This window comes from Lissotriton helveticus, chromosome 1_2 (genome assembly GCF_964261635.1).
Source record: "Lissotriton helveticus chromosome 1_2, aLisHel1.1, whole genome shotgun sequence".
In the NCBI taxonomy this organism is placed as follows: Eukaryota; Metazoa; Chordata; class Amphibia; order Caudata; family Salamandridae; genus Lissotriton; species Lissotriton helveticus.
Window position 1 is genome coordinate 377,206,494 of NC_136058.1, and position 7,500 is coordinate 377,213,993.

A 7,500-nucleotide genomic window follows, 5' to 3' on the forward strand; every position below is an offset into this window, starting at 1 on the left:
GGGCCGTCGGCAGGTCAGAGTGCCCAGGACGGGCTCCATGGGTCCCGGGCAGTCCTCCCCCCGGGCGTCCGGGGCTCCCTTCCCCGGGCCGACGGCAGGTCAGAGTGCCCAGGACGGGCTCCACGGGTCCCGGGCAGTCCTCCCCCCCGGGGGTCCGGCGCTCCCTTCTCCAGGCCGATGGCAGGTCAGAGTGACCAGGACGGGCTCCACGGGTCCCGGGCAGTCCTCTCCCGGGCGTACGTGGTTGTCCGACTGATTCGGGCAGATGTGCTTTTACGAACCTGATCGGAATCGGCCCAAATAATAATAATAATAATAATAATAATAATAATCCACATTTGTAAGGCGCACAATCACCCGTAAGGGTCTCTAGGCGCTAGGGGCCGTCGGGAAGATTAAGCAAGCTATTGCCCAGAGTCACATGGTGCTGGGCTAATCTGCGGCCGGTGCCGGGGATCGAACCCTGATCTCTGGGATGCTCGAGGGTTACTACGCGCTCTACAAAAACCTTAAATAAAAAAATGTCCAGATTCCGGAGTCAGCCGCCCTAGCCGCGGCGCCAGCTATTTCCCAGAGTCACCTGGTGCTGGGCTAATCTGCCGCCGGTGCCGGGGATCGAACCGTGATCTCCAGATTCCGGAGTCAGCCTCCCTAGCCGCGGCGCCAGCTATTTCCCAGAGTCATGTGGTGCTGGGCTAATCTGCGGCCGGTGCCGGGGATCGAACCCTGATCTCTGGGATGCTCGAGGGTTACTACGCGCTCTACAAAAACCTTAAATAAAAAAAGTCCAGATTCCGGAGTCAGCCGCCCTAGCCGCGGCGCCAGCTATTTCCCAGAGTCACCTGGTGCTGGGCTAATCTGCCGCCGGTGCCGGGGATCGAACCGTGATCTCCAGATTCCGGAGTCAGCCTCCCTAGCCGCGGCGCCAGCTATTTCCCAGAGTCACCTGGTGCTGGGCTAATCTGCCGCCGGTGCCGGGGATCGAACCGTGATCTCCAGATTCCGGAGTCAGCCTCCCTAGATACGGCGCCAGCTATTTCCCAGAGTCACGTGGTGCTGGGCTAATCTGCCGCCGGTGCCGGGGATCGAACCGTGATCCCCAGATGGGGATATCCCAAAAATCTGGCATGGATACGGCCCGCCAGGACAGGTTTGGGCACCCCTGATATAGAGGCAGTCAACGCGAAATCTGCTGGGTTCGATTCCGATCCGTGTCAGAAGGTCCGTAGGAATCTGTCGGGCTTGGGAGTCCGTACAACAGGGGTGCCCAAACCTGTCCTGGCGGGCCGTATCCATGCCAGATTTTTGGGATATCCCCATCTGGTGATCACGGTTCGATCCCCGGCGCCGGCGGCAGATCAGAGTGCCCAGGACGGAGTCCATGTGACCCGGGCAGTCCTATCCCCTGGGTGTACGTGGTTGTCCGACATGTCGGTCGGATGTGCTTTTACGTACCGGATCGGAATCGGCCCCCATAAAATCGTACGTAAAGTATATAGCAAATCAACCTGAAATCTGCTGGGTCAGAAAGGGCTCGATTCCGATCCGTGTCGGAAGGTTAGGAGTCCGTACGAATTTGTCGGGACGGCATGGCAGAGTGCCCGGGATGGGCTCCATGGCTCTTGGGCAGTCGTCCCCCGGGCGTCCGGGGCTCCATCCAGGCCGACGGCATGGCAGAGTGCCTGGGACGGGCTCCATGCGTCCCGGGCCTTCGTCCCCCGGGCGTCTGGGGCTCCATCCAGGCTGACAGCATGGCAGAGTGCCCAGGTCGGGCTCCATGGTTTTCAGGGTGGTCCTCCCCTGGGTGTCGGGGCGCTCCAGGCCGAAGGCATGAAAAAGTGCCCAGGACGGGCTCCATGCGTCCCGGGCATTCGTCCCCCGGGCGTCCGGGGCTCTATCCAGGCTGACGGTATGGCAGAGTGCCCGGGTCGGGCTCCATGGCTTTCACGGTGGTCCTCCCCTGGGTGTCTGGGGGCTCCAGGCCGAAGGCATGGAAAAGTGCCCAGGACGGGCTCCATGCGTCCCGGGCACGGGCACGGGGACGGGGACAGGGTCGGGAGAGTCCAGGCGGCTTCACTTCCGTGTCCAGCCATCTGATCGCCCAGATTCCCTCGGCCATCTGGTCGCCCGGATCCCCCCGGGCATCTGGTCGCCCGCAACGCTTTCCTATGGGGCGACCAGATGGCCGAACTTCCCTGGAAGTCCCGATGAGGTGCCATTCGCTGCCCGGATCCCAGCGAGGGCTCCAGGAGGTCGGGTACATTCGCGCCTTGGGTCCCCTCTGTCACCTCGCGTGCACAGATTACAAGAAAAGGGGGTAATTTTCCTCCGGATTACTAGGGAGAAGGGTACGCCCGGACACCCCTCCGAGGCTGGTGGTTCTCTGCCATGGGGACCAGATGGGCTATGCCTGGGCAACACCTCCCTAGGCCACCCGGGGCTTCCTTCCTCCAGGCCAACTGCATGTCAAATTGCCCAGGACGGGCTCCATGGCTCCTGGGTAGTCGTCCCCCGGGCGTCCGGGGCTCCATCCAGGCTGATGGCATAGAAAAGTGCCCAGGACGGGCTCCATGCGTCCCGGGCATTCGTCCCCTGGGCGTCTGGGGCTCCATCTAGGCTGACGGTATGGCAGAGTGCCCGGGTCGGGCTCCATGGTTTTCACGGTGGTCCTCCCCTGGGTGTCTGGGGGCTCCAGGCCAAAGGCACGGAAAAGTGCCCAGGACGGGCTCCATGCGTCCCGGGCATTCGTCCCCCGGGCTTCCGGGGCTCCATCCAGGCTGACGGCATGACAGAGTGCCCGGGTCGGGCTCCATGGGTCCCGTGCAGCCCTCCCCCGGGCGTCCGGGGCTCCCACCGCCAGGCCAACGGCATGTCAAAGTGCCCAGGACGGGCTCCATGAGTCCGGGACAGTCCTCCCCCGGGCGTCCGGGACACCCATCTCCAGGAGGCCAACGGCATTGGCAAAGTACCCAGGACGGGCTCCATGGGTCCCGGGCAGACCTCCCTCGGGCGTCCGGGGCACCCATCTCCATGAGGCCAACGGCATTGGCAAAGTACCCAGGACGGGCTCCATGGGTCCCAGGTAGACCTCCCCCGGGCGTCCGGGGCACCCATCTCCACGAGGCCAACGGCATTGGCAAAGTACCCGGGAAGGGCTCCATGGGTCCCGGGTAGACCTCCCCCGGGCGTCCGGGGCACCCATCTCCATGAGGCCAACGGCATTGGCAAAGTACCCAGGACGGGCTCCATGGGTCCCGGGCAGCTTCCCCCGGGCGTCCGGGGCACCCACCTCCAGGCCGACGGCATGTCAAAGTACCCAGGACGGGCTCCACGGGTCCCGGGCATTCCTCCCCCACGTCGTCCGGGCCCTAGAGCTCCGGTGGGCCAACCTGCGCCTGAGGCCCAGCCGGGGTCCAAGAGCCCTGCCTTGCGTGGGCAGGCAGTCAGGAACCCTACCGCGAAGGCTTGGGATGGATGGGGAGCTGGGAGTCCTTTCGATCCCGGCCCTCTGGTCGCCCGCGATGCTTTCCAATGGGGCGACCAGATGGCCGGGCTTCCCTGGAAGTCCCGATGAGGTGCCATTTGGCTCCTGGATGCCAGCTAGGGCTCCATGAGGTCGGGTTCTTTTACGCCTTGGGTCCCCTCTGTCACCTCGCGTGCACGGATTGCAAGAAAGGGGGGTAATTTCCCTCCGGATTACTAGGGGCAGGGTACGCCCGGACACCTCTCCAGGGCTGGTGGTTCTCTGCCCGGGGGGGACCAGATGAGATATGCCTGGGCAACACCTCCCCCGGGCGTCTGGGGGCTCCATTCTCCGGGCCAACGGCATGGCTCAATGCCCAGGACGGGCTCCACGTGTCCCGGACAGACCTCCCCTGGGCGTCCGGGGCACCCATCTCCAGGAGGCCACCGGGATGGCAAAGTACCCGGGAAGGGCTCCACGGGTCCCGGGCAGCCTTCCCCCGGGCGTCCGGGGCTCCCACCTCCAGTCCGACGGCATGTCACAGTGCCCAGGACGGGCTCCATGGGCCCCGGACAGCCCTCCCCCCGGGCGTTCGGGGCACACATCTCCAGGAGGCCAACAGCATTGCAAAGTACCCGGAAAGGACTCCACGGGTACCGGGCAGTCCTCCCCCGGGCGTCCGGGGCACCCATCTCCATGAGGCCAACGGCATTGGCAAAGTACCCGGGAGGGGCTCCACGGGTCCCGGGCAGGCCTCCCCCGGGCGTCCAGGGCACCCACCTCCAGGCCGACGGCATGTAAAAGTGCCCAGGACGGGCTCCATGGGTCCCGGGCAGCCCACCCCCGGGCATCTGGGGCACCCATCTCCAGGAGGCCAACGGAGTTGCAAAGTACCCGGGAAGGGCTCCACGGGTACCGGGCAGTCCTCCCCCGGGCGTCCGGGGGCTCCCTTCTCCAGGCCGACGGCATGGTTCAATGCCCAGGACGGGACGTCAAGTGGCCAGGACGGGCTCAATGCGTCCCGGGCATTCGTCCCGGGACGGGGACGGGGTGGGGAAGAGTCCAGGCGGCTTCACCTCCATGCCCGGCCATCTGGTCGCCCGGATTCCCTCGGCCATCTGGTCGCCCGGATCCCCTCGGGCATCTGGTCGCCCGCAACGCTTTCCTATGGGGGGGACCAGATGGCCGAACTTCCCTGGAAGTCTTAATGAGGTGCCATTCGCCTCCCGGATCCCAGCGAGGGCTCCATGAGGTCGGGTTCTTTCACGCCTTGGGTCCCCTCTGTCACCTCGCGTGCACAGATTGCAAGAAAGGGGGGTAATTTGCCTCCGGATTACTATGGGGCAGGGTATGCCCGGACACCCCTCCAGGGTTGGTGGTTCTCTGCCATGGGGACCAGATGGAATATGCCTGGGCAACACCTCCCTAGGCCACCCGGAGCTTCCTTCCTCGGGGCCAACTGCATGTCAAATTGCCCAGGACGGGCTCCATGGCTCTTGGGCAGTCGTCCCCCGGGCGTCCGGTGCTCCATCCAGGCCGACGGCACGGCAGAGTGCCCGGGACAGGCTCCATGCGTCCCGGGCCTTCGTCCCCCCGGGCGTCCGGGGCTCCATCCAGGCTGACGGCATGGCAGAGTGCCCGGGACGGGCTCCACGGGCCCCGGGCGTCCGGGGCTCCCTTCCCCGGGCCAGCGGCATGTCAGAGTGCCCAGGACGGGCTCCACGGGCCCCGGTCATCCGGGGCACCCTTCCCCGGGCCAGCGGCATGTCAGAGTGCCCAGGACCAGTTCCACGGGTCCCGGGCAGTCCTCCCCCGGGCGTCCGGGGCTCCCTTCCCCGGGCCAAAGCATTTCAGAGTGCCCAGGACGGGCTCCACGGGTTCCGGGCGTCCAGGTCTCCCTTCCCCGGGCCAACGGCTTGTCAGAGTGCCCAGGACAGGCTCCACGGGCCCCGGGCGTCCGGGGCACCCTTCCCCGGGCCAGCGGCATGTCAGAGTGCCCAGGACGAGTTCCACGGGTCCCGGGCAGTCCTCCCCCCGGGTGTCCGGGGCTCCCTTCCCCGGGCCAAAGCATTTCAGAGTGCCCAGGACGGGCTCCACGGGTCCCGGACGTCCGGGGCTCCCTTCCCTGGGCCAACGGCATACAGGAGTGCCCAGGATGGGCTCCACGGGTCCCGGACGTCCGGGGCTCCCTTCCCCGGGCCAACGGCATACAGGAGTGCCCAGGACGGGCTCCACAGGTCCCGGTCGTCTGGGGCTCCCTTCCCCGGGCCAACGGCTTGTCAGAGTGCCAAGGACGGGCTCCACGGGTCCCGGTCGTCTGGGGTCCCTCCCCCGGGCCAACAGCAGGTCAGAGTGCCCAGGACGGGCTCCACGGGTCCCGGGCAGCCCGCCCCCCGGGTGTTCGGGGCACCCATCTCCAGGAGGCCAACGGCGTTGCAAAGTACCCGGGAAGGGCTCCACGGGTACCGGGCAGTCCTCCCCCGGGCGTCCGGGGCTCCCTTCTCCAGGCCAACGGCATGGTTCAATGCCCAGGACGGGCTCCATGTGTCCCGGACAGACCTCCCCCGGGCGTCCGGGGCACCCATCTCCAGGCCAACGGCATGGCTCAATGCCCAGGACGGGCTCCATGGGTCCGGGGAGGCGTCCCATGCGCCTCCGGGCTTGGGAGCCCCGGCTGGGTCCAGGGGCCCGGGCGGGCCCCGGATCGGGTGCTCCGGCCCTGGTCCCTGTCTCCCAGCCTACCGCACTGCCAAGGGCCTAGGAATGTGTTCCGTTGTTCCCGGGGAGCCTCCCCTTGCTTGGCTGGGTTCAGGAGCAGTGGCTTGGGCCCCTGAGGGCCCGGGGAGGGCGGCCTCCCCACCCCGGGCTCTGTCCTTGGTCCAGCTGCATGGCAGGGTGCCCAGGACGGGGTCCGGAGGGACCGGGGAGGCGTCCCATGCACCTCCGGGCTTGGGAGCCCCGGCTGGGTCCAGGGGCCCGGGCGGGCCCCGGGTCGGGTGCTCCGGCCCTGGTCCCTGTCTCCCAGCCTACCGCACTGCCAAGGGCCTAGGAATGGGTTCCGTTGATCCCGGGGAGCCTCCCCTTGCTTGGCTGGGTTCAGGAGCAGTGGCTAGGGCCCCTGAGGGCCCGGGGAGGGCAGCCTCCCCACCCCGGGCTCTGTCCTTGGTCCTGCTGCATGGCAGGGTGCCCGGGACGGGGTCCGGAGGGACCGGGGAGGCGTCCCATGCACCTCCGGGCTTGGGAGCCCCGGCTGGGTCCAGGGGCCCGGGCGGGCCCCGGGTCGGGTGCTCCGGCCCTGGGCCCTGTCTCCCAGCCTGCCGCACGGCCAAGGGCCCGGGAAGGGGTTCCGATGTGCCCGGGGAGCCTCCCCTTGCTTGGCTGGGTTCAGGAGCAGTGGCTAGGGCCCCTGAGGGCCCGGGGAGGGCGGCCTCCCCACCCCGGGCTCTGTCCTTGGTCCTGCTGCGTGGCAGGGTGCCCGGGACGGGGTCCGGAGGGACCGGGGAGGCGTCCCATGCACCTCCGGGCTTGGGAGCCCCGGCTGGGTCCAGGGGCCCGGGCGGGCCCCGGGTCGGGTGCTCCGGCCCTGGTCCCTGTCTCCCAGCCTGCCGCACTGCCAAGGGCCCGGGAAGGGGTTCCGATGTGCCCGGGGAGCCTCCCCTTGCTTGGCTGGGTTCAGGAGCAGTGGCTAGGGCCCCTGAGGGCCCGGGGAGGGCGGCCTCCCCACCCCGGGCTCTGTCCTTGGTCCTGCTGCGTGGCAGGGTGCCCGGGACGGGGTCCGGAGGGACCGGGGAGGCGTCCCATGCACCTCCGGGCTTGGGAGCCCCGGCTGGGTCCAGGGGCCCGGGCGGGCCCCGGGTCGGGTGCTCAGGCCCTGGGCCCTGTCTCCCAGCCTGCCACACTGCCAAGGGCCCGGAAAGGGGTTCCGATGTGCCCGGGGAGCCTCCCCTTGCTTGTCTGTGTTCAGGAGCTCCATCCGGGGCCCCTGAGGGCCCCGGGGAGGGTGGCCTCCCCACCCCGGGCTCTGTCCTGGGTCCTGC